Here is a 15,143-nt window from a genome sequence, read left to right as displayed (position 1 = left end):
CTCGATACTTATTTTATGAGAGGCATTCCGCGGCTGAGACTCCGCGCGCGAAAGAACGCAATAACGTCGCCGAAGAGCCAATCACCTCGCGGCCGAGGCATCCCATGCACAGGCGCGGCGTGTGTCAACGTCCCGGTACCAACTCGGCCGTGGCAGAGGCAGTGGGGTAATTCCTCGAGCGTTCCGAGGTTGAGGAGAGGGCGCGGTGCCGACGGCAGCCGCGGCGCGGCGTCGTCGTAGTCCCGGCCCGACGCGCTTCGGGACGCTCCGAACGTGCGAGCGGCACTCCCACAGCGACGGGACCTCCGAGCGCCCACGGATTTTCGGAGTGGAGTAGTGCGGACTCCCCATTGAGGTCAAGAAGTGTTCTCACTGCGGACGTCCTGTATACGTTCTTCTCGTGAGGCGGAAAAAAGTGGTCCTAGCAGGGAACGGGGATTGCCAGCTTCGGTGAGTGTTGACACGGTGTTCATACATTCCTCTATGATATATACTCTTTATTGTTCATCACTCCGTTGTAATTTTTTTTGCAATTACGTTGCCAATGTTTCTTTGGGAAAAGAAGTCCATGCGAGAGAAAAGTCGTCGCACCCTTTTACTGAATGAATCGACAAAATATATTCATACGGAGTCCCCAGAAAGAATGTGAGCGATTGGACAATTTTTGGCAACGATTGGCAACGATTGGACAAACAGTTCTTTAAAGTGCTTCTTTTTGGGGGAACAAAGCGCTGCTTATTCTGATCCCATTTCTCTCGTATCAGTGTGATGTTAACTTTAGCGTCAAGTTTTTCGTGAGGACAAGATTTTAGCTATTTGCTTTATGGACGCTTCCCATGCCGATTTCAATACTCGATGGTTTAGCGCATAAATATTTCGAGCACACAGATTCGGTTACAGTCGCGTCGTGAGAAAACGATCTGCAAATATCAACAGGTTGTCGCGGACTAACAGCAGTAGTTTATCGCAGCGGCGTCGAAATAGCATCAACAAACAGGTTCGTGGTATTCTCGATTAGAAATTCAGTGGCTATATTTAGGAAGAAACACACACAAAAAAAAAAACAGAACACCGCGGGAAATAAAAATAACACCGCGCAATTGTTGTACAATGTACGCAACATACCTCACCGATAAATATTAATGTAGTAATTCCGATAACTAAAAAATATATATATTTGTGTGCAAGCGAAAAATTGAATTTCTTCGCAATCCATCGGGATACAAAACTAAGCAGCACGTACCGGTATAAATCGAAGACGTTGGAAAAAGTACAGGGATGACCCGTCTCGTGGTCTAGTGGTTATACTGCTCGACCGCTGACTGCTGCTCGACTGCTGAGGTCGCGACATCGAATCCCTGCCGCGGCGGACGCATTTTCGATGAAAGCGAAAATGCTTAAGGCGCGTGTACTTAGATTTAGGTGCACGTTAAGGAATCCCAGGTGCTCAAAATTTACGAAGCCTTCCACTGCGGCGTCCATCATAATCATATCGTGGTTTGGGATGTAAAACCGCAATAATTATTATTATAAAAATTTAGAGAAGCTGAACGTGCTTTTTTGTTTACTTTTCTTATTTGAGTTGCCATGCTTATATGAAACTTTGGTATGAGGCAAGGGCAGGGACAGAGAGCATTTTTATTTACAATAGTATAACCTTAAAAAAATTTTTTTTGCTTCCTGTCCGTCGTGATTTTTTTTTTTTTGTTGCCGAGAACCTTCGGTTGCCAAATTTTTGTTGAAGTTTAAGTGTTAACCCCCTACATTTTAAGATGCTGGCAAGGATGAATATTTTTAAGGTCGCGAATACATAACAGCATTTTTTCACTCTGAAGTTCTTGTATATTTATATGTTCGAGTGATGGAAGACTAGCAGTTTATTTGTTCAGGGAAAATATATTTTTTGCGTGCTGCGTAACTGATCGCAAAAAAATATTTTCTTAAAATTGTTTGGGCGTACGGATATTGTGATATCATTCAACGTCGTGCCCCCTTGCTGTGTTAACGCCTGGCTCGAAGTATGAATTGCTAAAGGTGTTTTGGTATGTGCAATACCTCTCTACTCTGTGAAAAAAAGTGCCGACTTGTTCTTGCTTTTTTTTTGCATACCTTGGCGAGCACAATAAAAAGACAAATAATTTGTCGCGAAGGCAGACAGACTTCAATCAGACGAGCTTGGTACGTCGCATATTCTTGAAGCGTCTCGCTAAGTGCATGTGAAGGGGGCAGGCTGCGCAGTTTAGTGTGTGCCAAACCTAAATATTGTAACCCTTTTTTATTTTTTTTAAGGTCTGCATTCGAACAAATATTTTTACTGCATAATATTGCGGGAAAATGTACCTCTCGGGAAAAATATGCTTTTTCTTCATTACATGTTAGATACTGCTAAGTAGCATTACAAAAAATAAAAACGTCTACGATTCGTTTCGACAAGTAATCACCGTCTATTTCTGTCGTAACTGTTTTCTCACTTTACTTGTCAAACATCTGTGTTCGCGCGAGAAGTGAAAAGAATGCCTTCGTATTTAAAAAAAAAAGTTTAGATAAGCTATGTACGAAGTGTTATATTATTCTTCCCGCTATTCCTGGCATTAATTTAAAGGGGTCATGAACCACTTTTCCAAGTAATGATCTAATGGCCTCAGTATCGGAGTGTACTGCCTCCCGAATCGATTGCCGCAAAAATTTCTCGAATCCGTCAAGAATCAGCGGAGTTACGGGGGTTTGGCGCACGCTCCCAGCGCTTTCTCTCTTTTCTCGTGCCGGCGAGCGCACTGGAAGCTAGACAGGGAGGGATGGCATGGGGGAAAGAAGTTACGCCAGCGCGCGTCATGAAACGCGATCGCTCTCCCGCTGTGATTCGCTTGCGCGAGTGCGGCTACCGTGTACTGAGGAGTGCGGCGCCGGCAAGTGGCGGCGCCCCGCGGCAAGAAGCGCCTCTGATCCGAACGCCGCTCTCGATTTACGTCGGCTATCGGCCAATAGGCATGCTATGTCTCTTGCTACGTACAGCGGACAGACGCCCCGCCCACCGACGAGAGTGAGAACCGGCCTCTCTTTGAAAAGAGGGTGCCTGGGGAAACGGCAACTTCGCGCTCCGCTTGTGGCCATTACGCGGCGCGCACGACTGTAATATTTGGCAGAGCAGTTCATAGCCGTGTCAGCTTTCCGCAGGATGTGTTTCTTCAATCAGCCCAAGGGGTGCTTCATGACCCCTTTAAGGGCTTTCTATTATTCTGTTGCTATGAAATGCGCAAACATGCATTGAACTGTCGTAGAAGTGCAAACTGACTGCTGTAGTATAATCAACGGGCACCAGGTTTTCTGGCTTGCATCCACTCTCCTTAAGTTACGTTACTTGCACAACCTTCACAGATTTCATACCGTACACTCTGTGTGTGATGGCTCCTTCACTCTGCTTGTGCGGTGTCATCATGGTTCACCGAAACGTTAAAAAGGCAGCTCGTTTCCCGTATTTTGTATAGTTCTGTTTATTCGGCTCTATATATTCTATGTACTTCTCTAAACAACTAACTGCTTTTCATATTCTTCTATCGACTGCCTCTATCGACAGCCTTACAGCCATTACCATACTATTACTACCACTACCATTATTATTATTATTATTATTATTCGTTGATTTAGGTACACAAGCACGCAATGACACAGAGTGAATAGGGATGGACCAGACTGACAGTTGCCACCTGGAGGGGCACAACGCTTGCCTACTCTATAGGGAGGAGGGAAGAGATAGAGGGAAGGAAGATGGAAGAGAGAAGAGGCAAAGAAGCTAGGAAAGCAAACAAATAACACAGACGGGGACAAAAGTAATAAGCCACACGAAAACAAGAAAAGATGTCTATAAACGCGAGGCCAAATCGGTTTCGTTCATGGAAGTTACAGCTGAGGCGGCTGTGTTTTCCGCTCGTGTGCCCTAATAGGCACTTACATCAGACTTTGGCGGCAAGCCCCTCTACAAAAAGCTCTGTACAGATTTAAAAAAAATGAAAACTTACATCATTTACTCCCGATTTATTCTGGAATAACGGGGCGGTCTTCGAAAAACTGCTCGCCCACGCACTCGGCCAGCAGGTTCGCGGGGCTTCCGCGTCGTCAAAGCCCACGCGTTCGTGCGAAAAACACGGGAGTGTATTTGCACGAAACGCTTTTCCTGAAAGTCGTGAAAGTGGTAAGGTGTTTTTTTTTTTTTCTAGACCTGTTATAGAGCTTAGCAGTCGTTTTCTTGATTCGAAACCGTGCGTTCCCCAAAAAAAGCGTGATAATTCAAAGTGGAACTTTTAGCCTAGCGTTATGCTACTGCAACAAGCAGGCCCAAGCGAAGCTTTCAGAATCCACTGGTTCCAGCGTCGTACGCAAAAAAAGAAAAAGAAAAGAAAAAGCAGATGCCCGCGGCCGCAAAGAAGCGCGGCCCTCGAAAGCGCGCCGGTCACATGCGTCTGTGTATGCGCCGTTTTCCAACGATTTGTGCCCCCTCGAATGTGGGCTTGCCGGCGGTCAGCCGTTTCTGATACGGCAATATCATCTTTTATCGGTGTCACTTGTGAATTCACGTTGGCACATTTCATTGTTGCCTGAATATGAATACGAGACCGTCGTTGTTGCACGTAGAAACTGAAGTGTTGCGCTACGAAGCACGTGGATGACGGTCCAATTCCCGGCAAGGAGGAAGGAAACAGTTGGGAGGGAGCATTGCGCGATGGGAAAGAAAGAAAGAAAGAAAGAAAGAAAGAAAGAAAGAAAGGAAGAAAGAAAGAAAGAAAGAAAGAAAGAAAGAAAGAAAGAAAGAAAGAAAGAAAGAAAGAAAGAAAGAAAGAAAGAGTAGTACGTCAGGCACGAAACCGCCAAGCTTCGTCAGCCCCCATTTTCCCGATAGGGCAAGGGCCTCTGAATTATTATATTTTTCCTAAAATGTCCTTGGCTAACAAGCACGATGTCAAGCTTCGGGGGGGGGGGGGGGGGTGGAGCGAAGCGTCGTCGCTACAACATGCGTTGATGAATAACTGTATTGGGGAATCACAGGGCTAAGATATACATAAAAACTTGCAGTGTATCTCGCTTTCAACAAATACTGCGAAGTACTATCTGCCATAAACCGATACCCTGTATCTCTAGGAAGGAAAACGCGCAGTAAAAATTGTCACTGTAATTCATAGCTGTGTCGAGTATCGCGTTAACATTGTGCCTAGTCAGGTACTAAAAATTCACGAGGGTTCCTTATGCAGCTGCCTAAGACTGCTCAAAAAGGGAAGTTGTCTTCTTTTTCTTCTCAGTCATTGTATTGATCTTCTCGCTCCCCCTTCGGAAAGCTTTCCGCACCTAACGGTGTTTTGCACGGCCTCCAGGATCGGAGGCATTGCAAGCATTGCGATGACGTCATCATGTGACGCCACGTTATGTGACGACATGATGACGTCACATATTTGGCGCTATGTGGCGTCATGATGACGTCTTATGGTTATGTCGTCATGTGATGAGGATTTTTTTGCACCACCCGTGTTAACGTCGAAGCCGCGGGACGCCGACGGTAAATTTTTTGTCTGATGAGGCATCTAAGGCTTTCGCCCTAATAATTACGTCCAAACCCTAACTAATGGCGCCGGCCCAGCTCAGGCGCACGCGACCCAAGACACAGAAAGACCGGAATCAATGAATGCCGGCAAATTGCCTGTGGAAGCGGAATTTCAGAGGCCAGTGTATTGTCCGATGTCGCTACACGTTAAAGAACCCCAGGTGGTCGAAATGACCCGGGGTCCGCCACTACGGGGTGTCTCGCAGCCTTGAGTCGCTTTGGGTCGTCAAACCCCCATAAAACAGACAACCAACCAAATTACCTCGAAAGCGACAAACAGACTGCCCGGTTTGTCTGGCAGCAGGTTGATAAGCCGAGCGGCCGGTAGCTTTGCGCCGCAAAGGCTTCCCCAATTCGACGACAGTGGCAACGAATCAATTTCAGCCGAGACGGAGAGCGAGTGCGGGGTCGGTGACAGCAAAGACTGGTACCGTCGGTTTTATTTTTGTTGTTATTGTATTTATGTACATACTTTATCTTATTTCATCTTTTCTGCTCGTCTTTTCTAACAGATAAAAGATCGTAACTAATTCCTACACTGGACAAAGAGGACGTGGATCACGCGAATTTTGTTTTGTTCACGCTTTGTTCAAGTTGGAGCAAATTGCTTTTTCCCGGCAATCTAATTACGTGACAAAAGGGCAGAAACAACGATAGGCTGAAAACCTCTCGCTTATCTGCTAAGGCTTATCTTCCAGTAATATCACTTTACTTTGCATGAATGAAGAAAATTCGGGCACGTCGGGAACGGGAAAGCTGTATACAGTTCTGGAAAGTCTGTCAGCGTGTTATTGAAATCTTGCTAACCGAGCTCGCGCATATAAATGAATGGCTCGCAACACCTTCATTTTTTGCTAGAGCGGCTAGACATTGTGATGTAACATCAATGTATAGCACGGAGAGATACGAGACACGATTCAGTTTTAAGCGGTTCGTCTAATTTTATGGTCATGACCAATCACTTAATCGAGCAGGACACGACTCTTCCTTTTAATACGGGGAGGTAATAGTGGTATGCATACATCCTGCTTTCATTTCAAAGGTGGTCGCAATGTTCATCTATTAGTTACAGCGTCATGATCGCACCAAGTTTGGCTCTGTGGCCGCGCCTTTAGTCCCCCACGCGGTAAGCAGGGTAGCTCCGAGTTAACACATAAGACAGTTTACACCTTTGGAGCCCGTGCCTTTTCCCCAAACAGTAGAAGCCTTGAGTGAATGTTTTCTTTTAGATGCGAAGTATCTTAAGGTCGAGCTCAATCCGGCGGTGGTGGTGGTGGTGGTGTGCGGCGTGACCACCCTTACTGCGCATGCGCATACCCTCTCCACACACATCCTCTCCACTCACCCCCTTCCCCTATCAACTTTCCCTTTCCCATTCCCCTCTCCACTTTCCCTCTCCCATTCCCCTCTCCACTTTCCCTCTCCCACACCACTCTCCCCTCCCCCTTTGCACTCTTCCTCTGAAACGCGGGCTAGACATGCCGAAATTCTCTCCTGCGCAACGCCGCGATGAGCTCGAGCGCATGCGCGTCCCCTCCCCTTCTCTCTCCTCTCCTACGCTGCCCCCCTCTCGCCCGCCTGTCGACCGCGTTCCCCGCTCGCCCTGTGAGAATTAACGGCCAGGCTAGATGGAAGATACGACGCGCGTAGCGTCCCTCTTCGCGTTCCACGACGCGAGGTCGGTAGCATGCCCAACGAACGCCAACGGAACGCGATCGTGCAAGTGCTCCGGCTTCGCATCGCCTCATGGTCCTCTTTAGCGGGAGATGGTGTAATTTTCTTTGATGGGACGAGCCTTTCAATTCCACGATAGAACTGATATGCGTGTCTTTAGCGTGACATATCGTTAATGACATAAATGTATAGCCAATCGAGAAAAGAGAGCACGGGCCGCCCTTGCTTGTTCGGACATTTCTTGAGATCGCGTTCGCGTTACTTCTCCTGTGACACGATACGTATGATTCAATAGCTATTCCATCAACAAGCCGTGATGTTTCCTTCCGTGTCCTCTAGGGCCTCATACTTCTGCGGTTTTACAGAAACAAACAAACGACAAAACAAAAAGACTTACTGATATCTTCTTCTATTGACACTACCTACGCAGTTCTATTATACGACCCTCTTATATGCGCACAAAGCGCTGTGCGATAAGGAAGCGTAGTACGCGAAACGTTACGGCGAAGGCCAGTGAGGTGGCTTGTCAAAGTAAAGAGCCCTCAAAGTGCCTCGGTGGCTGCAACTCCGGCGAATCCAAACTCCCTCATGTATACGGACGTGACAGTTCACCTCGCTTCCGCGAAATCCACTCAGCATACGCTTGGGCGTTCCGTAGAAAGTCGTGCTCTCCGTCCACCTACCACGAGCATGCCGGAGTGCGCAGTGTATCTTTCCATCCTTTTCCACCATAGTTTGTGACAAACAAGCGTCTTCGACATCGTGGACTGGATGCCGCATCTACACATTTCGACGGCTGATGATTTTCCGAGCACTTCAACAGCGAGTGCACCCATGATTTTTCTGTTTCATTTTTCAATACTTGCCTTTTAGGACACCGCCTAAGATCCTAGCATGCGTGAGATTCTCGCAAAATCGAAGAAGCCACAGTGTTTGAACGAGCTAAATGGGGCCATCTGGCCTGTACCGGAAAAATGTTCAAAAATATTCAAAGTGCCTTCTCCCACGCGAGAGGTCTCCTGCCACGCAAGAACAGTGTGTGGTCCGACATCGCTGACGAAGATAGATGTGACAGTTCAAGACTTCCCTTTGTTTTCGCAATTCTGGGATGAACATTGTCCAGTTGTTTCCGTTCACGTATCGTCAATTGCAGCCTTAAGGAAAATGCTTTCAAGATAAATAAAGCACAAACGGAGGGTTCTTCAGCATACGACATTCATCTGTATATAACCGGGGTCTCAAAACAAGCGGCCCGCGGACCTTTTGCTAGCGGACTGAGCCGCGCATGACTGCCTTCGTCTTATACCTTTCTTTCCTAGCGAACAAGTCAGCTCTCCCGTCGAGGATGACTTGTGGAGACCGGCGATCGAACGTGGGGATCGTCTCCGCACAAGAAGTAAATGACGTTTGTTCTCTCGTCGCCGCTAAGTGTTGCAAGGGGTCAAGCCAGCGTGTTTAGAACTTTAAGTTATTTTGTGCTTCACGAGGAATGAAGTTTTGTGACTTTGCCAAATGGTACTAATCGCATTATGTTCTCGGCTGTTGTGGCGCTTCGTTGGCGTGAGCTACACAGACGTGACCACGCAGACGTAGCCTGTGTGGTCTGTGTTGCGTGAGGTACACAGACGTAGCCGTGGACGCAGATATATCGTAATCTTCGTCCCGATTTTAGCCAATCCGAAGATCGGTATCGCCAGGTTTCGCGTATTCTGACGTCAAATCCCCTCCAGGAACGACCCAGATATAAGATATAGGAAAGGCCTTCTTTCAATTGGCAACGTTAGCTGGCAGTTTGCGCCCCCCCCCCCCCCTCACTCACCCCTTTAGTCTTCAATCTAACTTTCCCGGGCCTTGCGGGACTAAATTGCGTGACTGTGGCCCCATAGCTGAGGTGAGCTTGAGACCCCTAGTATAGAACTATAGATGTGCATTACTTTTGAATGCGTATTCGATGTGAATGGGATCATGTCAGTAAAAACATTAACAGTAATTGTAAGCTCACTAGACTTTCCTCATAATTTGTTACCGTGAAAGAGAAGAAGCTAGTTGCTGGCCACATTACCACGGAAGAATAACTGACATTTGAGCGAATTGCTGCTAGTCGGACATCTTTATGGGGTAGCGCACAAGACAAAAGCACACAAAAAGGGGAGGAACGCAGGGCAGCGCTATTCTCTGTTTCTTTTTATCTTGTGTACGTCATTAGCGATAACCCATCAGGTTCTTACTAGGGGAGCAGGAGCCACAGCGAGCGAAGCAAGGTGTAGCTCGTGAGAGGCCATTCAAAGAGAATAAGAGATTCAACGTCAATTTTTGCTCGCTCGAGTGAGGAGATGACGGCGAGGGCGAGAGGCAGTCACCCTCTATATTCGCCAGACACCTCACATTGGCAGTCTTTCACCTCTAGGTGACGATAGGAAAGGAAATTTTCCCGGAGCCCGCTATCTCCGGGTCGTTACAAAGCCATTAACGCCAAATACAATTTGGGCAGACATAATAAGGAAGAACTCCACATGGAGCAGATGGAAGAGTCGAACCATCTTATCTATTTTCTCCCGCTTTGACCTAAAAACAGAGGAATCGAAGGCCACGGAGCGAAACATGTCGAAAAGTAAGATTACCCCAGTTGTTACCTGCGGCGCCGCTATACCTTCTAATTAAGCTGTAAAAGCTGATAACCCAGGTGAAATTTCTCGGGTTATATATAAAGTGAAAATAAATTAATTTACACCAAACGTACAGTTACCGGCAGCTTCTAAACTAACAAAAGAAGTTGATAACTCGAAAACTGGAAAGCATAAGCATGCTCAGGGTTCTCCTTCAAGGAGGGGTGGGGGGGAGGGGGCCGAAGTTCCCTGGTGCTCCCTCTGCAACTTTTCCAGACACGCTTTCAATTCTTCTCCGCTTAAACCAAACGATAGCGAGGGAAAACCAAGGAGGTTTAAAAAATTGCAAGTTTTTTTTTAACCTCCTTGGGGACAACGGCATCTTGCAGAATACGATTGCGACATCCGCCATTGTTGGTGTCGAATTTCTCAATCATGACTCTCGGTATTCTTGAAAATTTATTCCCGGTGCTTTGGATTGAGGTTAGAAGAAAGAATCGGACGGAAGGTTATAACGTAAGAATTGCAACTATGTAACGTTCATCAAAATACAAACGAAAACATTTTCGCTTACTGGTTGAGCAGGAGCAGAGCAACCGTGCGTGCCAAGCGCGTATACATAACGAAGCTCAACTTATCCACACGCCACGCTTCGTAACCATTCAATTCCTGGCGCTTTAAGGGGGGACGTCGCAATGAAAACTACCTTTGTTATTGGAGACAGAGTGATATGTTGTGCTGATATCATAACTGAAATTGGTTTTCAGCTATCTGTTGTAGTTTTTGAGTTACAACACTTGATAGACTCTCATAGTCATCCCAAAGTTAATTAATGAATTAGACATAAGTTCGTCAAGATTTTTGCATAAGGATATTCACAAGGGCCCATTCTGTGCCGTAAGGCTATTGGTTTATTTTTTTTAATATTCAAATAAGCACACATAAAAATTTTTTTGTAATTCCTTGTACATATTGTTGTACTAACAACTTTTACAAAAAGCCGATTATAAAATCTGTATGACGTGCAGACAAACATGGACAGCTTTACGGCACTCACAAATGTCTCAGGATCTAAGTGCAGAAAACGGAATGGTTATATCTTTATTTGTTGTTAAATGGCACAGGGATGACTGACAGCAACTGTTCAAAAAATGAAAGCTGAGAAAATGGAGCTCAAAGAAAATGGAGCTAAAAGCTAAGAAAATTGAACTCAGAAGGAAACTGGTTTTGTTTTTTATTGTAGATTTGTAGTTTTGCGGCTATCTTGAGCTCTATCTGTCCACTTTATGATGACGTCAATATGGTGGCACTGTGTCAAGAGAAAACTGTAGATTTGCATTTTCTAAAGCCCAATTTTTTCATAGTTTTTGATGACCGCACACTGGTGAACTGCTTTTTTTTCAACTTCTACTGCTTATTTTGGTCTAATATTTCACCATGACGTAAAACATAGTCTCAGAATTCCAGAAAAAAATAAAATAAGAAATTGAACGTTTTGACCTAATGTACCGTTCCCATTGTCACGTCCCCCCTTAAGGAGAGTTTGTTGCGGACGGCTTATTCCTCTCGCATAGTAGACTGCACACTAGTCTTCCGTCCTTTGTTCTACACATATAATTTTTTCTCAACGCACATCCAACTGGTACATCACAGTGCGCTTGTCATCGGCATGCCGACATATGTTGAGAAGGAACAGCTTACTGCTTTCCCACAGTAGAGTACAAGGTACTGTGAATTTAGGGGCCCGGGCTGTCATCCACTCATCTCTTGTGTCATAACTCGGCGTAACGCTCAGTGCCTAGCAACTCCTAGCCTAGCACAGTCATGTATAGTATAGTATAGCGAGGGGGTGGGAAAGGGAAGTGAGAAGCAGTCATGTGAGGGTGAGAAGGACGAAAGGAAATTGGGAGAGGGTAAAGCATAGCATACCCATGTACAGTAACTTATAGCAAGGGGGTGGAAAAAGGAAATGATGGGTAGGAGGACGGAAAGGAGGAGGGAACGTAAATCATAGCATAGCCATGTATACATAGTATAGCAATGGGGTGGCAAAGGAAGAGAGGGTGAGGAGAATAGAAAGAATGACAGTGAAAAGAGGAGGGGAGAGGTTAAAGCATAGCATATACCCATGTATAATATAATATAGCAAGGTGGTGGCAAAGGGAAGTGAGGGGCAGTGATGTGAGGGTGAGGAGGTCTGAAAGGGGGCAAAGCATTGCATTGCCATGTGTTTTATAGCAAGCGTGTGGGAATGTCTGATGGTGACGAGGAGGTAAAAGTGGAGGGTAAAGCACGGCATAGCCGCGTATGGCATAGCATAGCAAAGGGTGGGAAAGAGAAGTGAGGAGAGTAATGCGAGGATTAGGAAGAGGGAAAGGAGGAGGGGAGAGGGCACCAATGCATCAAATATGAAGGTTTCCTTTCGCGCCATGGGCGCCGAGCAGTCGGCACGTTTGGAACGCCAGCGGGCGCTTGCCCTTGAACGCCAGCGTTGCCGAAGGGCAGGCGAGTCGCTGCTTCGCACTTCGTAAGCTTTCATGTGGAGTGGAACTACATCGACTTTTTAAAGCGAAGCTTTTATAACTCACAGATTTCAGCGTCGTGTGCAAAAAACTGCAGGGTGCGCAGGTCACGCGCGTATTCGCATGCGCCGTGTCCCAATAAATGATACTCTCTCTATCGTCGGCTTGTCTTCGATCAGTCATTTCTGATATGGCAATATGATCTTTTCAATCAATCAAGCAATCAATCAATCAATTTATTTCCTTTCACTGGGAGGAGTACAGGACTAAAAGCTCGTGAGCTTGACGAGGTCCCGACCCCGTTACAAGTTGGCAATGCAGCACGATGGCGGACAATCATGAATGCAAAATACAGAATACACTTTACAAGTTTAACATGGCGTCAAGTAATACAAAAATTATTATACAAATCACTGAAAATAGAGAGAATAGTTCATATGTATAGTCATGAAGTGGCATGAACATGAAAAACAACAATAATAAGAATGGCCGAAATTCCGAGATATATGTTATTCCGAAAAATGAATACGATGGGCGAAGCGTTTAATGTGACAGTTTTGATTAGACGAAGGATCAAAATCTTCGTGCTTTAAGAAGTTTAGTAGGGAAGGCAGCCTGTAGGACAATGATTGTTCATCATAAACAGTTCTAGGGGTGGGTACAGTCCACATTTCTTTGTGCCTCGTCAGTCGAACACTCGGGTTTACGTTTAACTTAGCAATATTAATTATGGTATTGATACCATGCTTCATAAACTCCTTATAACACAACATCAGCCTGCAATTATACAAAGAGAACACTGGAAGAATTTCATATTTTGGAAAAAGAAGTTTACCGAGGTCACTTACTATTTTACGTTGTGACGTTTCTTCGTTGCCTGGATATGAATGCATGACCATAGTTGTTGTCTGTGGCAACTGAAGTGTTGTGGGGATAAGGACGTGGATGAAAGTCCCATTCCCTGAATGGAGGAATTAAAAAAATAGGAGGGAGCATTACGCAATGTGACAAAAAGAAAGAAAGGTGAAAGAAAGGAAGCAAGAAAGAAAGAAAAAAAGAAAGAAAAAGAAAAAAAGGATGGAGGAAAGAAAGAAAGAAAGAAAGAAAGAAAGAAAGAAAGAAAGAAAGAAAGAAAGAAAGAAAGAAAGAAAGAAAGAAAGAAAGAAAGAAAGAAAGAAAGAAAGAAAGAAAGAAAGAAAGAAAGAAACTACGTCAGGCACGCACACAGCAAGCTTCGCTTGCCACCATTTTGCCGGCAGAAAAGGGGCTTCTGAGTATTTTTTTTTTGCTTTGTGTTTTTTTTTTCGTTTGCGCTGCCCTATGAAGATGTTAAGAGCAACACTTAGCCGATCAATGGTGAATCATTATAAAAAGTGGCCAACAAGTGAGAAACATATATTGAAAGTCAATTTTCGCTCACTCGAAGGGGACGGAGAGGGTGAGAGGCAGCCATCCTCCATTTTCGCCAATCATCTCACACAACCAATGTTTCAACTCTGGGTCACGACAGAGAAACAACTCTTTTTTTTTTCTGGCGCGCCTTTGCTGCCATGTCATAAAGTCATTAACGCCAAATAATAATAATTGTGGGAGTTCACGTCTCAAAACCACGATATGATTAGGAGGGACGCCATAGTGCAGGGCTCCGGAAATTGCGACCACCTTGGGTTCATTAGCCTATTTCCGTTTATCGTTAGCGCAGTGACGAGGGTTAAGGGAATAGCGTTAGCGTGCCGCAAACGTTCGTGGCGGACAGCGCGCTTTAGTAGAGCGGGTTAGCGTTTACGTGCCGAAACTGTGACTGCGGCGTCACCTGGCGGAGGATGAATGCGTTAAGAAAAGTGAAAAAAAAAGAAGCTCAGAATGCTCGCTTGTATCCCCACATGCAGTAATATTACTACATTTTTTAGTAATAATAAAAGCAAATAAATATGAACCACGCACCAAAAGCGAAAATTTCTATGTTGCAGATTTGTTTACACCGATCTTCTTGTTAGGCCTAGCAACGTTCGAAATGGGAAGCGATCTCAAAAACACCGCTAAGTTATCGCTAACACTGGGTTGTCGAAGTTGCCTGACGGCAAGCAAAGCCATTTAACACAGTCGTTTGCTGCGAACGAAGTGAATCCTTCAGCAACAACGCCGACTTCACTTCGAAGCGGGCGTCGGCAACCGCCGCCATGTGTTACGTGCACTACGTAAACCCCGCTAACACGGTAACGCTAAATCGAAAAAAAAAGAAACAGCGTGAGTACGGCAAACGCTACGGACCGTTTAGCGTACTACGCATGCGTATTTCGATCCCGCTATTCCGCTAAGCCCGTTGAACTACAAGGGTCTATTAACGCCAAATAATATTTATTGTTAGAGTTCAACGTCCCAAAACTACGATATGATGATGAAGGACGCCGTAGTGTAGGGCTCCAGAAATTTCTAGAACCTGGGGTTCATTAACGACAAATACAATTTGGGCAGACACACAAGCGTGCGCGCGGTTCTCCATTAGGGGAGAGAGGGGGGGGGGCGAAGTTTCACAGCAGCGCGCCCCCCGGCCCCTTCCCAACCCTTACCCACTGAGGCCCTTACATTCAGAACGCTGTTCAAAGACGCGGTATTAGGGGGGAGGGGGTGCCCCCCCCCCCCCCCCTGTGCTCACGCCTATGGGCAGGTATAAGGCAGAATTGCAAACGGAGTAAATGAAACAGCCGAACAGCCTTATCTATGTTTTTCCGCTTTGATAAGAGAACCCAG

General features: G+C 45.8%; 1 protein-coding gene across 1 annotated transcript in view; it reads left to right on the top strand.

Moving 5' to 3' along the window:
• Positions 1-284: 284 nt before the first annotated feature.
• Positions 285-15,143, top strand: part of LOC119405038 (QRFP-like peptide receptor) — a 109,251-nt gene continuing 94,392 nt past the window's right edge. The window contains exon 1 of the mRNA XM_037671799.1: positions 285-450. The gene's annotated coding sequence lies outside the window, so the exon portion shown is untranslated. The remainder of the gene's footprint in view (positions 451-15,143) is intronic.

This window comes from Rhipicephalus sanguineus, chromosome 9 (assembly GCF_013339695.2).
Source record: "Rhipicephalus sanguineus isolate Rsan-2018 chromosome 9, BIME_Rsan_1.4, whole genome shotgun sequence".
NCBI lineage: Eukaryota > Metazoa > Arthropoda > Arachnida > Ixodida > Ixodidae > Rhipicephalus > Rhipicephalus sanguineus.
Note: the sequence above shows the minus strand (reverse complement) of the source record. Positions and strands in the feature narration are given on the sequence as shown.